General features: G+C 47.5%; 1 protein-coding gene across 5 annotated transcripts in view; it reads left to right on the top strand.

Annotated features, from left to right (window-relative positions):
* The window catches only part of LOC119389336 (RNA-binding protein Musashi homolog Rbp6), a 705,926-nt gene that overhangs the window by 87,960 nt on the left and 598,412 nt on the right, over positions 1 to 19,554 (top strand). The gene's annotated exons all lie outside the window — the stretch shown is intronic.

The following is a 19,554-nucleotide window of genomic DNA, read 5'->3' as shown; positions in this document are numbered from 1 at the left end:
AAAATTTCCCCGCTAAGCTGAGAGTACATCAGGCGCAGGGGCAATATAAAGCGCTACAAAATGTTACAAAGTGATTACCGAGCTTCTAAAGAGAACATGAGAAACAAGGATAAGGGAAAAAAAACATTTTCTAAGCAAACGCGTCGAAATAGCATCAACGTCGCAAGCAAAAATCTAATGCTGTACAATTGCACAATTGTACTATACAAAGACAGTAATGAAGGAGGAACCTGAAAGAAAGCATTCGATCGTTGTAAAGAACATGCAGTTTATTTGTCTTTTGATTTGCAAGTACGCGCAATGTGCACGCGCAGAAAACACTGGCGTGACAAGTGTGATGGTATGACGCAATAAGTTCGCGTCGTGCAGGTCGAATGAAGAATGCAATTTTACTTGAAGTGCGACGCTGTACCACCACGCGCACTGTTGACACACGCGCAGGGCTAGAGATAATGGCAAATAAGCACGAGCAAATTACTAAATAAATAAATAAATAAATAAATAAATAAATAAATAAATAAATAAATAAATAAATAAATAAACATCAAAACCAGCAGCAGACCGAAATTGAAGAGAAAGATACGAAATGTGGTTTATTATTAACGTTCCGGGTCGTGGGACAGCTTTCGTCAGAGTGAGCGTGGGATTCAGGCACTGCTGACAGGTGCGTATGACTCTACACTGTCACGCAGTACATCGCAATTTGAAGCGTTGCGAGCACAAAGCTATAAGCGCATGCTGTGAAAAACGTAGAAAACAACAACAAATAAAATAATCATAACGCGTTAAACAACACATCGCGTCACTGCCTAGTGCGATACCGGGAAGCGTGAAATGTGAAGTACGCATCGCATTCGTTGTCCGTGTGCAAGACACTGCATCCCAATGGAAAAGCAATCTGCAACACAATCGGGCAGAGGCATCAAAAAAGAAATTAAAGAGAGATACCCTCGAGGGAACACTGTGCGTCCCAACCAATAAGATCAAATTTTCATCATCGTGGAAGTGTGCAGTGAACTAAAAAAGCACGCTGGCCAATTTTCCCGCGCTTTCGTATAAGCCACGAGACACAGTAATAAACTTGTGAATTAATAATGACTCCATCATTTCTGGTTTAAGATGTTATATGATATAGTAATATGTGTTTGTGCTTTAAGTCCCAAAACCACGATATGATTATGAGGGATGCCGTAGTGGAGGGCACCCAAAATTTCGACCACCTGGGGTTTTTAACGTGCGCCTAAATCTAAGTACACGGGCATCGAGCATTTCGGCTCCGCTGAAATGTGGCCGCCGGCGCCGGGATTCGATCCCGCGACCATCGGGTCAGCTGTCCAGCACCAAAGCCGCTAAACCACCGTGGCGGTGTGCGATGTTATATGAACTCGGATTTTGCAACAGTCGCCCTAAATGGCTCGAAGGCATGCCTGGCGGCTTGTCTAGATATTGGCAAACTCACAGTGCACGTGCGCTTTGGGGTTGTTGAAACGATACAGGAATGCAGTTTCGCTTCAAGCGACATACTGCAATTAACAGACAGATCATTCAAGTAAACAAATTACATTCTCCGTCTCACGCGTGAAATCGCCCTGAATTTGTTTTTTTGCTGAATTCGTTGACGGTGCTCTTGTAGCCACGCTAGGACTTTGCGTCGAGGTTTGCGACACGGATGTGGAATATGATTAATTCTAACTTTGGACTATCCCGCAAACTATTTTAACGCGCGTATACTCTAGGAAAACTTTCTTAAGGTGCTCGCTTTTCGTCAACGTGTTGTAATGTTTCTTGGGCATGTTTGCAACATTAACAAAAGTCGGTGCTGGGCAGTTGGTTCGTAGTCTTAAATGCACAGAGAAAAAACGCTGATGGCGCTTTCTGTGCATCAGTGTTCTTTCTCTGTCCAGTATTTCAGTTTGCGACATAGGCGTGAGAACCATCTTAGCACCGACGGGGACGTTTCTCTGCCAAATGTCCGTAAAGTCGTGGTGCACATTTGACCGATCTCAGGAAAGCCACAAACAACATAGAAATGTGAAATATGCACGAAATGGAAGGAAAAATTGGGGGACCCTTAAGCTTCGCCTTTAAGAGTTGAACGCGATAGCGAAATCCGGCCCCTAGTGCGCACTTCAACAATAAGTGCCCACTTATTAATGTGTATTGTTACACACACAGCCCCGCCACGGTGGTCTAGTGGTTATGGCGCTCGACTGCTGACCCGAAGGTCGCGGGTTCGAATCCCGGCCGCGGCGGCTGCATTTTCGATGGAGACGAAAATGTTTGAGGCCCGTGTGCTTAGATTTAGGTGCACGTTAAAGAACCCCAGGTGGTCGAAATTTCCGGAGCTCTCCACTACGGCGTCTCTCATAATCATATCGTGGTTTTGGGACGCTAAACCCCAGATATTATTATGTTACACGCACACAGACACACGCGCGCGCGCGCGCGCGCGTACGGTACAGGTTTTTGATATAAAGCAAGAGTCGCATGGCCTCCAAGATACACGCCGCGTGCTCGCCATCTCGGAGGACATGAAGAGTCTTACAATGCCTCACAGATGGCAGCACATTATCTAGCCTTTGCTGTTTGCTTGATCAACGCCTCCTCTAGAAACACGGCGTTGGCTTGATACGTTTCCCGCTAGATGGACATAGTTGTCCATTTTTAGAGCTGTTTGAAAGTTTGTGTGTGTTGTTAGCGGCGATGGCTGCACTATCCCGGCCTTTTTCGACGTAGTTTGATGGCCTCCCAAATGCGCCTACAAATCGCCGAATGGGCTCGTTTTCGTCGTGACACCTGCCGAACAAAATGCGTTAAGGAGACTCCTTCCACTACATGGCATTTATGTAGTGTTTTTTTCCGAAGCTGCCGCAAGTAACATCGTGGCTTTGTGGTAGGACACCTGCTTGCCACGTGAACGGCCCGGGTTCGATCCTCAATGAGACCGAAAATTTTATTGTTTATTTTATTTGCTTCTTTCTTGATTTTTCGCTCACAACCAACGGTGCCGACACCGACACGGGAATTTCTGCGACATGAGCTCTCTAACGCTATCGCGTTAAAACTCTCCGCAGTACGATGGGCAAGGTTGTGCGCACACAGGCGATGACGCGGCACGACGAACTGCGCAGCAGCGGATCAGCCCACGCCAGCCGAGATGTGGACGGTGCAGAGAAAAGTTCTGCGGCTTGCGAAGCCAACCGTCGATTAACTTGCATAAAGATGAAATCAAATGCCTTAACAGTTATCTCTCACGTAGACCACCACGCGTGCCGGATTGATAGGTTCGCCTATTGCATGGGCGTGCGCAGATAAGTTTTCGTGCCTTCTTTCTTTTCCGCTGTTGTGCATCTATTCAGTTGTTAGTCGGCGTTTGTGGTGTCCTGACTTCTTCCTTGTTTCCGTGTTTGCACGCCCTGTGTTTTTTAGAATGGACGTTCACTTCGCCTGACAGGGTTAGGTTTGGCCGACCGAGACGATTCGCGGCCATCGACGAGCCGTGTTGTGCACGTCGTCATCTCTCCAGGGCAATCACTCCTGTCAGCGGAAACCTGGAAACTCGAGAAGAAGCTAATGACCGCACAGCGGAACGAAAAACGATAGCCGTAAATCTGAGAGATAGGAAGACAGAGCTGGTCAAGAGAAAGAAATGGGGCAAGTTGCGTCGTGACAGACTGTCAGTTGGAGCGTCGGGATGGATACCAACAGATGGCAGGAGCGACGAGATTAACAAGGGATAAAATGGAATCGCAGGACATTAGAAGTCACTGGGAGAGGCCTTCGTACCGCAGAGCACATCAAATAGGCCGTCGACGATGATGAGAATAAATGTACGAAAACGCGCAGAAAAATAAATAAAGTTGTAGAAGTATTTTCAAAAACGTTCGAGAGTTCTGTTCAATACGTTTGCAAACAACGCAAGTTGTTAATCGATATCGGAATGTAAACGACTCATTTTTAAGCTATAACCCTGGCTGTGTAAGTTGCTGACGCAATTTATGGCGCGTTCAGCGCATGGGACAAAACGGGGCTTTTTGCAGACACATTCGCGCACTTACAGGGCGCAGCGATCTTCCCAGCTTGCTTCCGCGAAGACAACGTGGGGCACGCGTGGGTAAACGTGCACCTTTGTGAAAGCTCTTACCGATTTTTGCGATGACATACCCAACGCTAGAATGCTTCGCGCGCCAGCGTCAAAGCCATGCAATGAAGAAACGAAAACGGGGCGTCGCATTTTAAAATAAATATTCAGGTGTTTTGCAGGCAGCGCTGGAATTTCTGGCGTACGTAGAGAAGTCGTCTCTGACGACATTTGCTACTTTTGTTAGCGGCTTGTCTTTTATTACGAGCCTTGACACAGTCAACTGAAATGTTTAGAGCGCCAGCAGCTTCCTCGTGTGCTTATTATTTTCATTTTTTGGAGCAGTGTAAACTGGAAAATATGTGCTTGCTTGCTCTTCATCACGCGTGCCAACGGAAGGCAGTGCGCGCGCGCTTAATGCGTGCAGCATTGAAAATGCGCGCGTTCGCGGGGCCAGGACGCCCAGGCGGCAACTCATGCTGCACGCATCTTTCCTGGTGGGCTGACATACCTGGCAACTATTTGGATTGAGGCTGCGTCGCAGCGATATCGACCTGTGCGTTCCCCGTAGGCAATGTCGTGTACAGCGTTATGGCATCCTCAGTACAGCGGCTTTATGCGACGGCTCTTTCGAGGGACGACTCACTTTCAAAAAACCTGTGGCCTGCAACGTATGCGTAAACTGAAGCGGCGGCACTGCCCTTGAAGGACAGCAGTGGGAATGCGATTTAGAGCACGTATTTGTAAACTGGAATGAGTGCACAATAGGCTTCCCAAGCAACGCTTAGCGGCGCTGCTGCTCTTGACAGGCAGCGCCATCTATGGCAGAAAAAGAGAAACTGGGGTGTAAGCAGCGCGCGTTTTCCCTTCTCTCCACCGCGTTGCTGCTCGCTTCTGTGCACGCGCAGAGCTCTCGCGGTGTACTTGCGGCGCCTAAAAATGTACCGCTTGCAGTGCGGCTTCAAAAGGATTTTCAAGCTTGACTGGCACTTCCGAAAAGCGAACTTGATAAAATGAGAAAGGCTCGTCAATGACGTTAACGGTGAAGAGCAGACGATCGACGACAACGACGCCCAACTCAAAGGTAAATGCATTTCCCAAGTCGCGATTACACCGTGTAGGACGTATACCTCGAGGTAAGTCTCATTCTGTCATGTTAAAGATGAATAATGGTCCACATGCACTCCGAAATGAAGCCGGTCGATTCCACGAAAGATCAAAAAACGGTGTACATTTGATGTTTCCGATTTTCCTGATAATTTGGTATGTTGTGCACATATGACTGCACAGCACGAAATCGCAGTTCGTTTTGAAATAAAAAATTTTTTCAACACAGGAAAATTCGACAAGTGTCGCCGGTTGACGACGACCATTTTACGGAGAGTGCGTTTTCGTAAATTCGGAAGCATGCTGACAGCTAGTGAAGCTATATATTACAAATGTCTTTCTTTTTATAGGAAGTAGAAGTAAAGAGGAAATAGCTCTTATCATTTGATGGAATTCTGAGCAAGTTATGTATTTTTAAAAATTCACGAAAAACGCTGCGTTTTTAAAATCAGTCAAATTTGGGACGCTATGGCTATTTCTGTGAACATCTTAGCTTGTTCGTATTTGCAGTATGAATAGGCCTTTATGTGAATAATGAACTTCTGCATTTGTATTTCTCTAATAATTTTTTAAGTAATAAATTTTCATGCTCAAAACACCAAAAAGACAAAAGTGCTCCTCGATTCAAAAATCTATAATAAAAAAAACCCAATCTCAATTTTGTTCAAAGTCGCCCAAAATGTTCTCAAAGGACTGCAGAATGATATTATGAAAAAACATGTTGCATCATTTTTATTAGAACAAAAGCAGAAAATGTCAAACATTGTGTTTCCAGGGCGTGGTGGTTACTGCGTAAAGGACATCTCTAGTAACAAGAAAATACAGTAACATGTCCTTTTTCTTTTCTGAGCTTCGCTAAACAACAGTAATGATCTATTGTCGGAAAGTGGGAACAGTTTTGTAAAGAAAAAGATCGTTCCAATTAAATGCATTTGCGACACCACTTATATTCCTCGTCGACGGGCAGCACGGACATTTTCCTTCCTCTGGATAGTTTTTTTTTCAGTAAATGCGCTTATGTAAAAGCAACGAAATATGTGTAGCTGAGTCGACCATGCATTGTAAGGATGTGAGAAATCGCAAATGGCGACAGTGGTGAACGGCGAGTACCGCAGTGCAACCTAAGCACAGCAGTCACACATGGTTTGCCAGGCTTTGTTGCTCTGCACGAGAAAATGCTGGGGTGTCGATTGCGTTCGTTACACGATACATTTTTCACCGCTCGTCGCTCTCCCGCCCTGTCTCTGAATCCGCAGCGTGCGACTCATGTGGCGGATCGAGTGGCCCGCGCTACACGCCTTCGTGTAAACAGAGTAGCGTCCGTTACGCGGACAGGTGCAAAGGGCGGCGCGATAGACGCCCGCCTGAGCAGACGACAGCAACGAGCACGGCTGTGCCAGTCAGCCAAACACCACCTGAGATAGAAGTTATGCATCCAAATTGTGCTTCACTTTGGTGCAATCACTGTCCTACGCTCTGAAGGTTGCTATGGGTAGGCGTTATAGCCATGACCATGTTTTTTGTACGGACTATCTCAAAGTGCACAAAAAGAAAATTCCGCTGCAGCGGAATTTTCGTTGTGTAGAAGATAACGAATCGAGTCTCCTTTGCGGAGGGTCATGAAGTAGGATGCGCGCTCAATTCAAGAGGGAGGCCAGATCTGCCAGCACTGCTTCAAGAGATACAAGGACATGCAAAGCAAAGCAGATGCAATGCAAACGAAACGTGTTTTGTCCGTGGTCAGAACTGCTGCCACCAATCTTCACGTAATCGATTCTTTTTAAACTCTGCATTGATCACATAAGGTTTGACAACGTACACATTCGGGCCAACGAAAACCACACCTCTTGGCGACCGCTCTCCAGAAATTCATTTCCATTCATGAAGAGACCTTGGCTTTTATACGAATCTCTCAATTCTGGCACAGCACGTCATCATAAGAGACGCATGGAGGGAATGCGTTCTTTAGCATGCAAGATATGAATTATATTCAACTGAAATAGATGAAAGAAAAGGAGGCTACAACTGAAAGTGCCTACTGTGGACTGAGGGATGACCTAACACTGGCGTGAAGTCGCAAACCACGCAAATGCATTTAATTGGAACGATCTTTTTCTTTACAAAACAGTTCCCACTTTCCGACAATAGATCATTACTGTTGTTTAGCGAAGCTCAGAGAAGAAAAAAGACGTGTTACTGTATTTTCTTGTTACTACAGATGTCCTTTACGCAGTAGCCACCACGCTCTGGAAACACAATGTTTGACATTTTCTGCTTTTGTTCTAATAAAAATGATGCAATATGTTTTTTCATAATATCATTCTGCAATCCTTTGAGAACATTTTGGGCGACTTTGAACAAAATTGAGATTGGGGTTTTTTTTATTATAGATTTTTGAATCGAGGAGCACTTTTGTCTTTTTGGTGTTTTGAGCATGAAAATTTATTACTTAAAAAATTATTAGAGAAATACAAATGCAGAAGTTCATTATTCACATAAAGGCCTATTCATACTGCAAATATGAACCAGCTAAGATGTTCACAGAAGTAACCATAGCGTCCCAAATTTGACTGATTTTCAAAAACGCAGCGTTTTTCGTCAATTTTTAAAAATACATAATTTGCTCAGAATTCCATCAAATGATAAGAGCTATTTCCTCTTTACTTCTACTTCCGCTAAAAAGAAAGGTATTTGTAATATATAGCTTCAGTAGTTGCCAGTATGCTTCCGAATTTACGAAAACGCACTCTTCGTAAAATGGTCGTCGTCAACCGGCGACACTTGTCGAATTTTCCTGTGTTGAAAAAAAAATTTATTTGAAAACGAAGTGCGATTTCGTGCTGTGCAGTCATATGTGCACAACATACAAAATTATCAGGAAAATCGGAAACATCAAATATACACCGTTTTTTTATCTTTCGTGGAATCGACCAGCCGTAAACGCTATCGATGTTCTGCGGCGTGGACTACGAATCATATGATTGTTGTTTTGATATAACATGCTCACAGTAGCAGCCGTGTACTTTCGTGAACAAACGTTTGCGGCGTGCGAAAAAAAGATTATACGGCCATGGCACTGCTTCCTGAGAAGGTTAGAGTCAAGTCCTTCGTGCCGCTGGAGAATCACCCGCCGATTAAGACGCGAGGCAGCTAGCTGAGCTTTAACCACTGTGAAGCAAGATGAACTGCTCGCCTCGTGTTTTCGGCTCTCGCGTCATGCTTGCAGTCTCTGAGAAATCAGTTATAATGAATAACTGATTTCTCAGCATGCAGACAACAGTGCACGTCTGCTGACTGTAACTTGAATTTCAGTCGCGTCCAGTGTTTGCTTCAGGAGAGTTTGCTCGGGTCATTTCTGTTTCTTCTGTATATTAATCACTCACCGGTTTTTCGTCCCTCACCAGACCTTTTGCCTATTATTGTGCATTTTATTGCACCATATCTCGCTATAAAAACTATGCAGCTCTCCGAAATTATTAGTTGCCGTCAACAAATATAGGCCTGCAGAATATGACCCCAGATGGTCGGAATTCCCGCAGCCCTGCACTACGGCGTCGCTCATAATTATGTCGTGGCTTTGGGACGTTAAACCCCGACAATTATTATCGTACTGCATTTTATCCTACTGTTTGGTCCTTCTTGCGATAACTGTGCCCTGTCTCAGTAATTCTCTTCAGCACTGTGGAGGCTGCAGGGCACCTAAGTCAACAGTTAAGGCTGAAATCTCTCACGATGTACTTATCCACGCCGCGTCGCCTGTACCTCAGCGTCCATCTGACGTTTGCGCGTGCGCGTCGGGCTAGTAACGCGAGCAAACGACAGCGCCGATAAAGAAAGAAAGAAAAAAAAAAGACATGGCTGCACCCATCGAAGCTGGCGCCCTCCGCCTCGAATTTATCAGGTCGTCGTCGTGCACTGTGCAAACTGTAAGTTCTAAATCTATGCTTTCGTTTGCTTTATATTTGCATCCTAACGCTTCGACAGCAATGTATTCGTGACTATTTTGCACTGTTTACGAGATTCACTCTCAAATTCTTTGCGGGTTAGGCTCAGCCAAACGAACAACTGATCGCTTTAATGGCGACAAAATGTACCTGATGCTTTGTCCCCAGCGTAAGATGGCACAAAGCGGTGGCTGATTTCACCAAGTTCGCATCGAATCTGCGCGTTGCATTGTAACCACGGTCACAGTAGTTAAAGGTAAAAGACGTAAGTGCCAAGAATAAACATACCGATGTGATCTAAAACGTGCCACACAAGCGCAGGTGTCGCAACCCCGCCAAGGTGAAAATATGTGAAACTATGTCTTACTGCGCAGCCATGCGGCTCACCCCGTAGCTTTGGTATTGCAGCGTGATAACGGTGAGATTGAGTATAGTTTATTATCCATCGTATGTTCGTGCTGTCATTCCTTATTTAATACTATCGAATGATGGCCTACGAGGGTAGTGTGAATAAATATGTTAGAAGATGTTTGTGTAATACTCCTAACTAAACTGGACGTTATATCCTGGCTTTGCCGTGGTTGTGAGCGCTTCATCTTTCAGCTCTTTCACCTCGCCTAGCTCTGCATATCCTGAGTGTCATCGCATGGAGCGAATCAATTCAATCCGTGTCTCTACATAAGTAAAATTAGCGAGCACTAGCTTGCGATGGCCTAGCGCGATGCAAAGAAAAGGAGGGGAGCTGTGTACGGAAAACTTGCTGGCCGCTTTTCCGAGGGCGAGAAGCCGTCAACGACCCTTTCTTCTTCGCAATGCCCATTCAACCTTCTGCTATCTGCTGCTCTTTATCATCAGCAAAAGGCGCGCTAGTACACGTGCTGCACCCGTCAGTACCACATCCATGACAAACGACGCATTGTGCCAGACTTCTCACTTGCTGCATTCATCACATACTTGTTTATGCCAGACTTCTGGTCATCCGTATGCACGCAGGTTCGAGACTACGTCGTAAGATACAAAGGTGCACGAACTGAGGCTAGCATTCATGGCGGCCTTTGCACGGCGTCGCTCAATGTCGTTATCGTCTTAACGCTTTAATGAACAGTGCGACCATTTGCGAAGGTAACGCAACAGCTCTTGCTTGATGTTGATAAGCCGGACCAAAAGCGCGCTTGTAATCGTTTAGGTAGGGACATAATGTCACCACCATTACGATTACATTATGTAGTGGCAATGTCACGGACATTCTGCCTTCGGCATTTGCTCTTTCCAGCACGTATTTCAGACACCTATCTGTAATCGGCCTTTGCCCGCACGGAAGCTGCTATTTGCTTAAAACCGAGCGTTCCAAGCGCGGCCGTGATGATTAGCATATCGTTGCGCCGTATACACATTGTGGCTTAAACCCGAAGAATCCCTAGTCTAACTGCCGAAACGTAGGAACAAGTGTAATGCCTGGCCAAACAGCCCCTTTGGTCAAGGGTTAAATGCGAAGTATTTCTTAACGAACTTCTGCGACTTTGAGCGTATCTACTAATCTATCTATCTATCTAGCTATCTATCTATCTATCTATCTATCTATCTATCTAGCGATCTATCTATCTATCTATCTACTATCTATCTTCTATCTATCTATAGCTATCTATCTATCTATCTATCTATCTATCTATCTAATCTATCTAATCTATCTATCTATCTATCTATCTAATCTATCTATATCTATCTCCTATCTGATTCTATCATCTATCTATCTGCACGTCTAACCAACAAAACAAACCAATTCGTCTACTAGCTTTGCGGCCGGTGGACCAATCTTCATCGCAGACTCTGATGAAGGCATTTCCAGGTTCTGAAATATATATCCAGGATCATGTGAAGCTGTATGAGAACAACGCTGGTATTCGATCGGTGTCGTTATGTCAGTGCACCTGCCGAGGTGCCCTCGTTGTGCAGCGCTTTTCGGTAGAGCAGCAGCTCAGAGTGCGACCGTGCGCACAAATTGATTGAGCCCCGCCGGGGTCGCTGAACCCGTGTCGGGGCAAGCAGAGACGGCCGTGCGCCAGTTTGACCAACCTTGGGACGGAGGTGTATTTTTCTTTCTTCTTGGATATGCTAGTTGCCATGAAAACGTCTGCACGCAAGGTTCCCAAGAAGCAGATCGAAGCCTCTCGAGGTTCGGCCCTTGTTGGACCACTGCTGAATCTATACTACTGGCGCATCTATTAGTACGCCACTCATTCTGCTATATACATTAAGAAGTGAAGGAGGAGGTTGCTACGTTTTCAGGGTAACTGCGAAGGGACGAACTGTTAGAAACTCCTTTTTGCCTTTTTCATGTAAGTGATGCTCTCTCGATCGTGAACTTGTCGACGATCAGCCGTTTCTGATATGCAAATGTGATATTTTGTCGAGGTCACTTGTCATTTCACGTTGCCGCATTTCAGTGTTGCCTTTCATTGTTGCATTACATTGTTTCACGCACGACCGTCGTTTTCGCAGAAGTGTTGTGCTGCTAAGCGCGTGGGTGAAGTCCCAATCTCCGGTGTGGAGGAAGGAAAAAGTTATGATGGGGCATTGTACAATGTGACAGAAAGCAAGGAAGAAAAATAGTGGGTCAGGCACGCACACGTCAAGCTTCCTCCCTTTCTCACTAATCGATCGCTGCAAAAATTTGTCGTCTCCGTCAAGTACGGAGCGGAGGCATTTCTCGCACGTTTTAAGTGGTTTGCCGCCTTCTTTCGTCCCGACGAGCGAGCTGGAAGCTACACAGGGAGGGGGAGAGAAGCTGCGTCAGTGCGTGTCATCGCCTTGCGGGCACAGCGCGATCGTCTTCTCTCGTTGTTGTTCCGAAGCGCGCCAGTGTAGCATGCTGCGTAGCTTTACCACACTGTCGAGCGTGGCGCCCGTCGCGTGGCGGCACCCCGTGTGGAAAAGCGCATCTGGTCCAAACGCCGCTCTTAGCTATCGTGCTATAGCAGCATTCTGTTGTATGACGAAAAATCTGCTGATGGCTCTCCGAAGAAAGTGTACAGGCCTCTATGAAGTATGAAAAGAGGGCGCCTGAGAAAGTAGCGACGTCGCGCTCCGCTTGTGAACTCTCCTCGCCGCGTACGACTACAAGATTTCGCTGAGATTTTCGCAGCGGCGTCTGCTTTCCGCTGTATCTGTTTCTGACACGAAGGTGTTTTATGCCGGGATCCGCCAAGACTTCAGTGACGTATTTCCGACACGGAAATGACGCCGAAAAAATCCGCACGATCAGACGGCAAATAATAACATTAAGAAAGAAGTTCCATCAACGGGAGTCGAGCCCACAACCTCTCGCTCCGCGACAACAGATGCCGGGCACGCTAACCACTGCGCCACGGTCACACACTCTGGAAGCTTTACAAACCCCCCTTTCATATCTCACACTTTCCTCTCACAGTGCTCTTGGTCGGCGGTGGTGAAGTAATGCATCATGGCGGCCACCGCGATTAGCTCCTGCAACGCGTCCGTCCCATTCCGCTCGTTTCCAATAGGAGAAGCGCAATTTTGTCAACGCCTTAACACACCGCGAGGTGGCGACCTTAGCCCAAGCTTCGGCCTCGTTCATAGCATTCATCCATATTAAAGGTGGCTCTGCGACGCGCTCCTTCCTCGCCTGGCTGTAATACCGCGTTCCCCGCTTAAGCTTGCACCGAGAAAATCGCGACTGGGACGTGAGACACGACGCGCGTTGCGTTTTCCTCTAGTTCGGCCGCGGTGTCCAATAACTTTTTAACATGCCGCGGGATGTCGACCTTAGCCCAAGTTCTGATGAAGTTCTGCGTCTAGTTAGCGACGCTCCTCTGGCTGTCACACCGCTTTCTCTGACTACTCTCTCACCGTTAACTACTACAGCTACCACAAAGGTTTGTTTATTCATTGATCATCGACGTTAGTCGTCGGCACGGTGTAAGAAAAATAATTTAGGTGTGGACACTCCGCCCGACGGCGCGTCCACATAATGTTCGCCTCTTTCCTCCTCTCGGCCCCCATGTCGCAGCGCCTCCCACGCAACGGCGGCCGGCGCATGTACTATAAGACGCTAACGGCGTTGCGCACGTGAGAAGTCAGCGAGCAGAGAGACTGCTCACGCGCTCTAAGCAAGACGCCGTGCTTTTACATACGCAACGCTGTTAGGGACGCTATGTGCGTCGGGTGCGCCGTTTACACCGTGGCCATATGAAAACTCGCCGTGAAAAAATGCAATGAGGTGAAAAAAAAATGAACAAAAACGCGCGTTCGCCTCGTCGCAATAGGTTTCTTAAGCCCCCATGTCGCAGCGCCCCCCACGAAACTGCGGCCGGCGCATGTATTAAAGGCGAACATTATCTGGACGCGCTCTTCTTCGCGGCGGGCGGAGAGTGTCCACACCTAAATTATTTTTCTTACACCGTGGTCGTCGGGATGGAGATGTGCCACTGCGCGTCAGTGCGATTGCATCCACGTTAAACAGTACTATAGCTTGCCAAACTCCAATAGACATTGTGCAACCTCTCTTATATCAGTGTACAGTAAACATTCAACCACTTCTGTACGACACGTTTTACTTTCGTGTTATACCGATCACTATTACGGAGGGATCAACCATGTTTACTTAACTAAGTAATAGGGGTGGTTCAGGACCTCTTTCAAGCGCCTACTTATGTACGTGTGTACATAAGTACGCATGTAATTAAACGTATGTACCGATGCCGTGATCATACGCGCTGTCTATAATTGCTGTTATAGGTGCACGCGTGGAAATGTTAAGAGATATCGATAGGTTTGCGTTCAGTGCAGGTCACCTAGGTTGGGTTTACAAGAACCGGTGAAATATAGCCAAGAACAATGCTTTCTGTACTCGCGGACAGACCAGGAGAAAGCATCTTTTTCACATAGCAGACACGATATATTAGAAAGCGTTGCGCCTTCTCGTAGAAGATTGCTATTTCATACGTGCTTACTTCTCTGCGCGAGCGCAACCTCGGCGGGCAGCTGGAGTGTTCGCATGTATTTCGACGTCATTGTGGCCACTTTTATACCTCGGAACGCGTTACTCATGATGTCCAGATGTAGATACCGTCCGAGTAGATTGGGACGAGAACGGATGTCTCGGGGCAGTCAGCCAGGTTGGTGATCGCCAAGTTAAAAAGCTCAGTGCTCTGCCTCGTGATAGTACACGGTGATTGTTATGTTTTGACATCCCACCATGCTCTCTTTGCACTAACAGTGAGCAGCTTAATTACTGTCGAAACACTGCAACCCATGCCGACATCGTTCAATACCGCAAGAATGACGTGATGCGTTTTGGTGCCGTAGGCGCCTATAACGCCAAATAATATCACCGCAGGCAATTGCTTTTACTAAACTGAACCGGTGAAGCGAGGTAACGGGCAAGTTTTACAACATTAGAAGGACGACACTGTTCGCATGTGTCGCGGTGCTACTGCGTATGCGCCTCAGCCTACCTGAAATGTCGCGAAGATGATTTCTGGGGAAGGGCGTTCGAGCAATTCTGGACGCGCCTAAACGTGCAGCTGCTGCAAATGCCCTTGTCGGATTCCTTAGCTCTGCTCGACGATGCCACGAACGTGCGTCGGCTGCCATTGAACGGGGAAAACGTGAAGCGGTGTGGGCCACGGAAGGAAAGAAGGAACAGGAGAGAAGGGAAAGCCAGGGATGCTAACCAGTCTATAGAAGGACCGGTATGCTACCCTACACTGGGAGAAGGGATGGGGGAGCTTAAAAGATAGAGAGGGGGAGAGCGCACAAAGTTGCACACTTCACAGTCATGATAACGCCGTCAGGCTATAGCCGCCGGTGCAAGTCTTCCAGAAGCTAAGCACTGCCTTCGTCGCCTTCACCTGCGACGACCTCCCAGGACGACACTGCAGACGAGAAGCCAGTGTGGGCCACCGAGTGAGTCACACATAGCAGCCACCTTGCGTCGATGGCAAGAAATTACAGGGGTCAGAAAGCACCCCTCGGGCTTCTTGAAAAAACACATCCTGCCGAACACTGCTAGTATGAACTGCTCAGCCAAACACTGCAGTCGTGCGCCGCGTAAAGGTTACAAGCGGAGCGCGAAGTTGCTCTTTTCTCAGGCGCCCTTTTTTCAAACATACGCCGGTTCTCACTCTCGTCAGTGGGCGGGCGCCTGTCACCTGACGTGACGCTTCTGTTTCTCCGCGTCGCAAAAGACAGCATCCTTATTGGCCAATATCCGACATAAATCGAGAGCGGTGTTTGGATCAGATGCGCTTGTTCCCGTTGACACTGTGTATAATAGTTGTTGCAGTTATATGAACAGATTGAAATATTGAAAAACTTCGTTGCGAGTTTTCAAAAAGATCACTCACTTCCGGGAGAGGCCAACTGTCATCTGCTGAACTCAGCGCGTCCGCGCACGTTCGAGCGTAACCTAAATTTGGCCGCACTGCCTTTTCGGTATCGCAGCCTCTTGTGCCTCGCTTGTTTCGATCTGTTGTGAATGTAATAAGTGGCCTCAAATCTCACAAGACTTGTGTGTGGCATTGAGTTCTAACGCCACTGATCTCGTGCTGACTTGATCAGTGCGTGCACAGATCGAGTTGCAAGCAGGTTCTTAATTAACAGGCCGGAGAGCGGCCCCTCGTGAACCATGAGGTTTGTAATATAGCTTAGGGTTTTAACACTATTATTCTTTTGACGGAAAATGCACACGATCATTTAACCTTTCGATAATACACTTGACGTCGAAGATATCCCGAAGATCGATTCAGCGGTAAGGTCGAACTAATACAACCTGAATTCTACTTTAGTAAACTTGTTGTTGGGCTAGTTGGTGCATGTTACAAGAAAATTCGACCACGCAAACCACCGAGAAGAAAAGGCGAAAGGAAAAGGCGTCATCTCGAAACTTCCGACTTCCAAACTCGGCAAATCCTCTTCGCGTGTCCGACCGACGTTTTGCCACATCCAAGCAAAGCTTGCACTTCAAGCGGGACCAATCCATTCTTGATGTGGAACGCCAGGTATCTTGCGCGGCAAGTAGCATGGGCAATAAGCGCGGCTAATAAGCAAGGCTCAGAATCCTGACTTCCACTGTCAACTCACTGATTGTTGACAGTCGTCTTCAGAGAACAGCCATCGGCCTATGTTTACACTTACGTAAGGCCTCTACATAATTTGCGGGGCGTCATGCAGGCCCGGGTTAACACCTTCGGCTCGGAATTCATCGGCTCGTCGTGTCGTGCACGTGTGCCCTCTCGAGTGCTTCTCCATATATCTACAATGCTTCGATCGCCCGAAATTCGCGGACAAAGGTACCTTCATTTGGCCCAACGTATGTGCATTCTGAATTCAATAGTAAATTTCGCGCCAAAATCACGACCACACTGAAATACGAAGAAACACATAAACAGGACGGGCTGTCTGTGTTTCTTCGTATTTAAGTGTGGTCGTGATTTTGGCGCGAAATTGACTATTGAATTCAAACATGCGCCAACTAGCCCAACAGCGACTACTACTATGTGCACTCCATGGGCGTATGCTGTCGGGCAATTTTCGTAATTTCTGCCGCGAGCACCACGCGTCCAGTGGCAGCAGCGTGTTCTGAGCTGTTCTAAGACCGCCCGTCAGGGGCGTAGCCAAGGGGGGGGGGTTGGGGGGTTCAACCCCCCCCCCCCCGAAATTTTTCAGTTTTGCTTGCGTATATATACACGCACACATACAAACGCCACACGAACATGCATAGAGTATGGTTGAACCCCCCCCCCCCCCCCGAAAAAATTTCTGGCCACGCCCCTGCCGCCCGTGTTTGCATTGTAGGGGTCTGGGCCAGCTGCCGCGCAGCACCCCTCAGAGACGAAGACGAGACACTGAGCAACACGTATTTATTATTCCAAGACTCGGCCGCGACTCACTGTCAACAGCCACTGAGCGCGAGCCGCGAGCGTGCCCGTGTCCATCGTTCTCTTCTACCGTCGGCGCGCTCGCTGCTGCCGCTCCCATAGCATATAAAAGCTACACACGCAGACGCCAGAGTTACAGGAGCATTGTAGCGCGCCCACATTAAATGCATTTAAAGCACGCGTACTGTCGCGAGCTGCATGCGGGGGCAGCAGCGCCTTCTGAGCAGCTGAACAATAATGTATTTCCGCAATTAGCACTTATTTGCAATTTGCGCTTTAGCGTGGCATACAGTGGTTCTCTATAATTGATATGGGAGACCAGCGCTGGATAGGTGGCGCGCCGAAAAAGGGCACCTGGCGGGGAGTCGCGACATAACTCAGCCGCTCGCATGGCCTCCGCGCCGCCGGCTAATCTCGGAGGCAATGCCGCTCGCACTCAAACGACCGGCCGCACTGTACCGCGCTGAGCGCACGCGCGTGTGCCGTTCCCGTGCTTCATTTTGGCGCGAACACCTCGAGCAGCCATTGCGCCAATAATACTGCTCTATGGTTTAGAAAAAAAAAAATAACTTTGTCTGAAGGCTACTTTCTCAAGAAAGCATTGGAAAACGGAGACAAATCCTACAAAGCAGACTACGTCTGTGCATACGGCGTCAAAGAGACACTGCTGTGCCTTGATGGCGACTCCGTCCTCACCATTTTCTGATTGCGCCCTGGGATTTGTGTCAAGCTAGTGCAGGCTCACAGCCTCCATTGATAAGTACGTGCTGCGTCGATACCAGCTGCCCACTACTGCAGTAAAAAAAAAATAAGAGGCAAGGAGTATCTGCGTCAACGTTTTTCTGCCGTGGTATGTATGCCCAGCCTGCGGTATGTATGCACGCGGACGTTGATCAAGCAAACCACCGTGCTAGCAAAGCACGTATGGTGTCGCGCTGTTATGCTCGAGGGCGCGGGACAGATTCCCGGCCACGGTGGCCGCATTTCGATGGGGTTGAAATACAAAGAACACCCGCGTACTGAGATTTATGTGCACATTAAAGAACCCCAGGTTGTCAAAAATAATCCTGTTTCCCACACTTTGGCGTGCCTCATTATCATACCTTGTTTGGCACGTAAAACGCTATAGCAAGTGTCTATGTTGATCAAACAGGTTTATTCTAAGCAGGCTAAGGCAAGCGAAAAAACTAACACAGTACGTTAGGCGAATTAAACGGCGAGTAAAAATCCAAGATATTTGACCCTTTTCTAGCGAGGCATATAATTGCGATGGCACTTCGCCGCGGAAGCCAATACACAAAGATGCTTTACCGCATCGGCTGACTCCAGTAAGCTAAGCTTCGAGTAGTCCGCTGATTTGTTCGTGACAACTCTGTCTGTAGCACAAGTAAAGTTCAACGGAGGCATCCATCGCGGGCGTATTTCTTATAACTTTGCAGCGGCTTCGGCGCGAACGTGCCCCCGTACACATCTCGTAGACAGACAGCTTTCCTTCTGCGTAACTGTTTGCAAATGATGCAGACTACCTGCCTATCGTATCATTCATTGCACGCGGTGGCATCAGAAATGAACTTGGTGGTGGTCAGACGAAAAAATTGTTACATATGTTGCATGCTGCATAATATGTACGTTTTTTTAAGACAAAACACCGATGAAATTCCTCTCGTTGGCCCCGGTTTCCACTGGTGGCCCTTACTATCGAATAAATCTAGCAGACACGCGCAATTCGGTTTAGAAATCAGCCCGACGCCACTAGACAGTAGAGCAAGAACATACTGTGCTCGCCTGACTGCCGGGATGCAACGCCGCATCCGTTCATATTCATACGTTTTAGAAGGAAAAACATAGAAGGATACGTCCTCCCTCATTTCTACGTATTGTGGCAGTTGAATGCGCAACAGTACCGCCAGCATCCTCTTGTTTTGTTTCGGCGATACGCGCCCGCATCGCCTCAACCAGTCGCCACTCTCGTCCGCGGGAGCGGCTGGAGTATGCGCGCTTTGACCGCCAGGGCGGCTGCGGAAACTCCAGCGCTGGTTCCCTATTGAGTAGTTAGTTGCTTTGATACTTGGAGACTACCTAGTATATTACTAATTAACCTTGTTAAGCATCACGCCACCGCGTTAAAGCGAATGGCAAAGGCGTGCCCCGATGTCAAGCTATTCTAGGAACGTTGGTCAAGCACAACATCCACAAATTTACCAGTGACACGTCTCGCGCAAAATAAAGAAGTTAATGCGCATGCACTTCTCCTTTGTGAATGTCCATGTGTACTTGGCATTCCTTTTGCACAGATGACGCAGTACGAATTCAAAGAGAAATATGTATTACACTCTTCCTCAGTGAAACAGCTGTTCTTCAGAAAATAATGGTTCTTTTGAATTGCTAGCACAGGTCCACAAACTCACTCATGAGTCCACTCGCTCAGACTCACATCGAGCCATGAGTCTGAGTCTGAGTGAGTCCGGGTGAGTAATGTTTTGGTGAGTTTGAGTGTTTGAGTCCGAGTGAATCCGGTTCACAA

This window comes from Rhipicephalus sanguineus, chromosome 4, assembly GCF_013339695.2.
Source record: "Rhipicephalus sanguineus isolate Rsan-2018 chromosome 4, BIME_Rsan_1.4, whole genome shotgun sequence".
NCBI lineage: Eukaryota > Metazoa > Arthropoda > Arachnida > Ixodida > Ixodidae > Rhipicephalus > Rhipicephalus sanguineus.
Note: the sequence above shows the minus strand (reverse complement) of the source record. Positions and strands in the feature narration are given on the sequence as shown.